The 6,000-nt window shown below is 57.7% G+C and overlaps 1 protein-coding gene across 11 annotated transcripts in view; it reads right to left on the reverse strand.

The window, feature by feature from the left end:
- NRXN2 (neurexin 2) overlaps window positions 1–6,000 on the reverse strand; it is a 305,564-nt gene that overhangs the window by 273,955 nt on the left and 25,609 nt on the right. The gene's annotated exons all lie outside the window — the stretch shown is intronic.

Below are 6,000 nucleotides of genomic sequence, written 5' to 3' on the forward strand. Positions count from 1 at the left end.
ATACCATTCTCACAGCAAGGATGGGGAGGGGGGAGATAAAGAGGTGGGAGCAGGCCATACCATTCTCACCACAAGGAGGGGAGTGAAGAGGCGGAGCAGGCCGTACCATTTTCACAGCAAGGACGAGGGGGAGAGGCAGGAGCAGGCCATACCATTCTCACAGCGAGAAATGGGGGAAGGAGGGAGCAGGTCATATTCTCACAGCAAGAATGGATGGGAAGGAGGGAGTAGGTCATACTATTCTCACAGCGAGGATGGGCAGGGAGAGAGGGGAGCAAGCTGTACCATTCTCACAGTGAGGAGGAAGGTGAAAAGGCGGGAGCAGACTATACCATTCTCACAGTGAAGGGAGGGGAGAGGCGGGAGCAGACCATACCATTTTCACAGTGAGGGGGGGGAAGATGCGGGAGCAGGCCGTACCATTCTCACAGAGAGGAGAAGGGTGAAGAGGTGGGAGCAGGCCATACCATTCTTACAGTGAGGAGGGGGGGAGAGAAGGGAGTAGGCCATACCATTCTCACAGCAAAGATGAGGGGGAGAGGAGGGAGCAAGCCATACCATTCTCACAGTGAAGGGAAGGGAGAGGCGGGAGCAGACCGTACCATTCTCACAGCAAGGACGTGGGGAGAGGTGGGAGCAGCCCACATCATTCTCATAACAAGAACAGGGAGGAAGAGGCAGGAGCAGGCCCTACCATTCTCACAGCAAGGATGGGGGAGAGGAGGGAGCAGGTCACACTATTCTCACAGTGAGGATGGGAGGAGAGGGGGGAGCAGGCCATACCATTCTCATAGTGAGAATGGGTGGGAAGGAGGGAGCTGGTCATACTATTCTCACAGCGAGGAGGGGGATGAGGTGGGAGCAGGCCGTACCATTTTCACAGTGAGGAGGAAGGTGAAGAGGTGGGAGAAGGCCATACCATTCTCACGGGGGGGGGGAGGGAGAGAGAGAGAGAGAGCGAGAGAGGGGCGGGAGCAGGCTGTACCATTCTCACAGCAAGGATGGGGGGGAGGAGGGAGCAGGTCATATTATTCTCACAGGGAGGATGGGGGGAGGGGCAGAGCAGGCCATACCATTGTCATAGGGACAGATGCTGCTCCCTCCTCCCCTCAGTCTACTCTTTGCTCCTCCACCCTCCCTTTGGACTTGTTCTGACATCTGACCCCCAAGCAACCCTGCTGAGGGCCCAGTGCCGACTGCTCTCCCAGCCACACACCCTGTGTTCTTTGCACAGGGCCCCAGCCCCAGTTGTTCCAGGGGTAGGTGACCAGAGCAGCTGCCTTCGATGCCAACCTCCAGGGGACTAGGGCAGCTCCCGCCAGCCCTCCCACCCACACTGGCTTATTTGCACAGGGACAATCCCAGCCCACCCCGTTATTTGCACAGACCATTCCCCACCGCCATGTTATTTGATCAGACCCTCCCCGTGGGCCATATGCCATTTACAGCCTTCCCCCTCCCCCCTGCGACAATCTGCATCTCATCACTGCGCTGCCAGTCAGGCATTATTTATAACCCACCCACCACTGGCATACTATAGGCAGAGGGGGGTACAGCGAGAGGGGGAAGGGAGCAGAAAGAGGAGGGGGTGGGGTAGAGGGGAACAGAGAGTAGGTCTGATTGGAGGCAGCAGGGACTGGATGGGCCCATGGGTCTTATCTGGGGGTGGGGCAGGAAATATCGGGCTGGATGGGCCCATGGGTCTGATGCAAGGCGGCAGGAGGAGGTGAGATACTGGGGTGGGTGGGCCCATTGGTCGAACCTGTTACCCCTACCCAGCGACCATGGCAACCAACCCTCATTAACACCCTGTCACCCCAAAAATCTATTAAAAGAACAAATGTAAATGGGGTGGGGGAAGGGGCGGTTTCCGCGGTAACACAGCACCGGGGATATGGCATCATGCAAATGAGGTACGGCAGGTTATTTATAACTGTGCCTCGTCTGTGCCCCTCATTGGGTAATGGGGGCCATTAGCATGCGCTGCATAATTAGCCAATCACATTAAATGCTGCACCTGTGCGAGGGGAGGCACTGATTGACGCCTGAGCAGTGTGCTGGGGGGCTGGGCTCTGAGCCCCTCAATTCTCCCTCCTCATCGCCATCATCCCCACTGGGTCGCTCGGGTGGGGGGGGGGTGAGGGGTAGTTTTTCCTGCCCCCACCAAATCCCAGCAGACTGCACCAAGGGATGAGACTGTAGTGGAGGGTTGGATTCAGTCGAACCTCCTCCCCGGGCTTCTCACTCCCCCAACTCATCCCCTCAACCCCCATCTCTCCTCACCCTTGCACCTCCTCCCCCTTACCATCCTACTTCCTTCCCTCCCTCTACAATCCCCACTCCCTCCCCGCTGCCCTCTGTCCCCCCCTTACCATCCGCACCCTCTACTCCCAGCCCCCTCCATCCCCCCCTTACCATCCCAACCCCCCTTGACTATTTTAGAGGAGGAAATTAATTAACTATTGATTCCTGCTGCCCAGAGTGATGGGGTCACATTCCCACCAGCCAGGTGGTGGCCTGCAGGTCAGCCTCGGGGGAGATACAGGGAGCTGGAAGGGGATGGCGGGCTCTCCATGCAGCCACAGTTTGGAGCAATGCAGTCACAAACACGGGATGGGGAAGAAGAATGAACATGGGGGCTGGTTTTACACAGTGAATCGGGGGGGAGGGACAGGAGGCCTCGGTTCTATCTTCACCTCTGGGAGGGTAGTGGAGTTTACTGGGTTAGAGAGAAGGGGGCTGGGAATCGGGTTGCCTGGGCTCTATTCCCAGCTCTGGGAGTGGAGTGGAGTCCAATGTGTTAGAGCGGGGGAAGGGGAGTCAGGACTCCTGAGTTCAGGGACGAGTTGGCAGATCTGGGAATTGAACCCAGGAATCCTGAATCCCAGTGCCCTAACCACAAAGGCCTCCTTCCACCCAGCTCTTTTGGGGAATTAGGAGAAACACAACTAGGATTCATGCCATGAAGCTTGGATTGCAATATATTCCTGACCCCAAATCAGGGTCAAGACCAGTATTGTCTTGATTAAGTTTAAGGCACATCAAATCAAGGGTGCTCTCCCCTAAACACCCCACTATGCACACAGATGCAGAACAAAATTGGTGCTAGCAGCAACATCCAATGAACTTTAGGTGAAACCCCCACTGGCCCTTGTCTAACAGGCTCTCAGTGCTACATTGTTCACCTGAGGAACTCTCTGCTACAAGAAAATGATCAAACAATTCTCATTCTTCCTCTCCGTATCATAGCAACCTGGGTGTCTAAGCACAGCACAACAAGTAGAATTACACCACTGAGCCAGGAACAGCCACCACTTAAATCCTGGGCGGGTAAATTCTAAGAAGAGTTGACGCATTATTATTTGCACTGGTGTCAGCTGAGATCAGAGCCCAGACATGCCACATGGTGCACCAATTGAGACCCGGGCCCCGCCACACCAGGGCCTGTGTAGACATACATTGATAAAGTGCCAAGATCCAGAGAATGGTTGTGACAAAATCATGTAGCAGGAAGTTCCACAGGTGAGCAGCACTGCAGCGAGTGTAGGTGCTGTCCCTTACGGGGATCCTGGGAGTCCAAGATTGGGCCCCTGAGCCACTCTGCCACACCAGTTCCCATCCTCATGGATCTGCTCGGAGAGGCATGAGTCCCTGTCCCCGTACCATCCTCAGTATCACAGTTCCAGCATGGTACGGCAGCCCTGGGGTGTCGCTTCAGATTAAGCGTGTTGCCGAGTTGTGCAGACAAGTACGAAGGACCCCGTGCTCATTTCCCCCCCCCCCCACTCTGCCAGCCCCGCAGGCTCTGTCAGCTGGGCTCTGTGCTGGGCAGCCAGGCCAGCGCGGGGAGTTCAGGGGACGCAATGTCCTTTGGATCCCACAGGCAGGGATCTCTCTCCCTCCCCCCATCCTTGTTTCTGAGCCGGGTTGCAGGGCAGCATCCTGCAACAGGGGCTGCCAGCCACTCAGCGTGGTGTGCAAGGAGGCACGCAGCTCCGGAGACAAGCAACTGTGAGCAGGGCCAGTCTTGTGCGAGCACACATGCATGGGCTCAAGAAGTGCCATGGGAGCGTGCAAAGGTACGTACACATGCAGCCACATTGCCTCATGCAAGGACACATGCGTGAGTGCACATAGCCAGAGCCTGCTGTGAGTCCACACAGAGATGTGCTCCCACAGCCACATCACCCCATGCAAGGACACGCACTCACACGCATGTGCACATGGCCAGAGCCTCATGTGAGCCCACCCCTCCCTGCCCCTGCAGCCCCATCATCCTGTGCAAGGACACACATGCAACACGGCCAGGACCCTGTGCAAGCACATGCCTGCACAAAAACAGCAGCCCCCCCCCCCATCCAGTTGCACACACACGGACACGTGTGCCTCAGCAGGACAAATCCCTCACAGCGGGGAACACACCGGCAGACCCCATCATGTACCATGCTATCCATGGCACACGCACACAGGTAACACCAGTGCGAAGGGGGAGGGAACTGAGCATCAGGACTCCTGGGATCCATTCTCAGCTCTGGGAGGACAGTGGGGGCTAGTGGTTAGAGCAGGGGGGCAGGGAGTCAGGACTCTTGGGTTCTACCCCTGGCTCATCCACTTCCTTCCCCTTCCCTGTGCCTCTGTTACTCCTTGCCCTCCCGCAACAACATGGTATAGGTGCTTAGGGCTAGCTAACACAGGTACCATCCAGCCTACCAGTACCTGGGCCGATTTATTTACCCTGCCCTCCCAGCTTTTCTGGAAGGGGGTTAACAGAGAACAGGCAGTGCAGCACGGACACAGCAAGTGGCCTTCACACTACACGTTTACCAGGCAGCTCTTAATAAAAGCTGCCGTCATGCCAGCCCAATGCCATAACCTCCACTGGCTTCCACCATAAATGAATGGAGATATCCTATCTCCTAGAACTGGAAGGGACCTTAAAAGGTCATTGAGTCCAGCCCGCTGCCTTCACTAGCAGGACCAAGTACTGATTTTGCCCCAGATCCCTAAATGCCCCTTCAAGGATTGAACTCACAACCCTGGGTTTAGCAGGCCAATGCGCAAACCACTGAACTATCCCCTCCCTCACCATAGAGGCAAGAACCTACACTGAGGGGCACAGAGCACAGGGCCATCCCCAGCTCTAACCTGCTTGCCCCCACTCCCCTCCCAGAACTGGGCATGGAACCCAGGAGTCCTGTGCAGGGCAAAGAAATAATGTTAAAATAGCTACACCTGAGGCCTGCGGGGCTGCGATCAGGGGAGGAAGGGTAAGGGAGCAGTGTCCAGAGAACCTGCTCCTGGAGGAGTTCTTGGCCCTGGGGGGAGCCACCTCCAATGAGGGAGGCAGACAGGAACCCAGGAGTCCAGCATCCCCTGTCCCCCCCACACACAGTCACTCCAGTCTACTGCCTCCGGCCCAAGGGTGTCTCCTTGCATTAGGGCAGGCGGGCAGGCTGCTCAGACGCGTGTGAAGAGCCGTCTCCCTCTCCAGTTCCCCAAGTGCTGCCAGCCACACACTGCCCCGAGCCAGGCGAGCACTGTGCCTGGACATGCTGCCTCCCCAAATCCCTCTGCTTCCATCACACCCCCCAGCCAGAACCCAGGGCTCCTCCCACCCCATCCCCTCCAAACCCCCCCACCCCCGGCCCTGCCCAGCACCCCATCCCCCACTGACACACACACACACACACCGACCCCCACTGGGCCTCTTCCCACCTCCTCTTCTTCCCCCATACACACCCTAACCCCCTGCCGGGCCTCCCCCCTCCTTCTCCCACACATACACCCCAACCCCCACTGGACCTCCCCCTATCCCTCCTTTCACACACCCTGATCCTCTGCCAGACCTCCCCCGCATCCCATCCCCCGCACACGCACCCTACCAGGCCTCCCCCCCATCCCATCCTCCCCACACACACCCCGACCCCCTGCCGGGCCTCCCCCCCACTCCCCTCCCCCCCCACTCCAATCCCCTGCTAGGCCTCCCCCTAATCCCATCGC

This window comes from Terrapene carolina, unplaced genomic scaffold (assembly GCF_002925995.2).
Source record: "Terrapene carolina triunguis isolate 2854851 unplaced genomic scaffold, T_m_triunguis-2.0 Scaffold89, whole genome shotgun sequence".
NCBI classification, from domain to species: domain Eukaryota; kingdom Metazoa; phylum Chordata; order Testudines; family Emydidae; genus Terrapene; species Terrapene triunguis.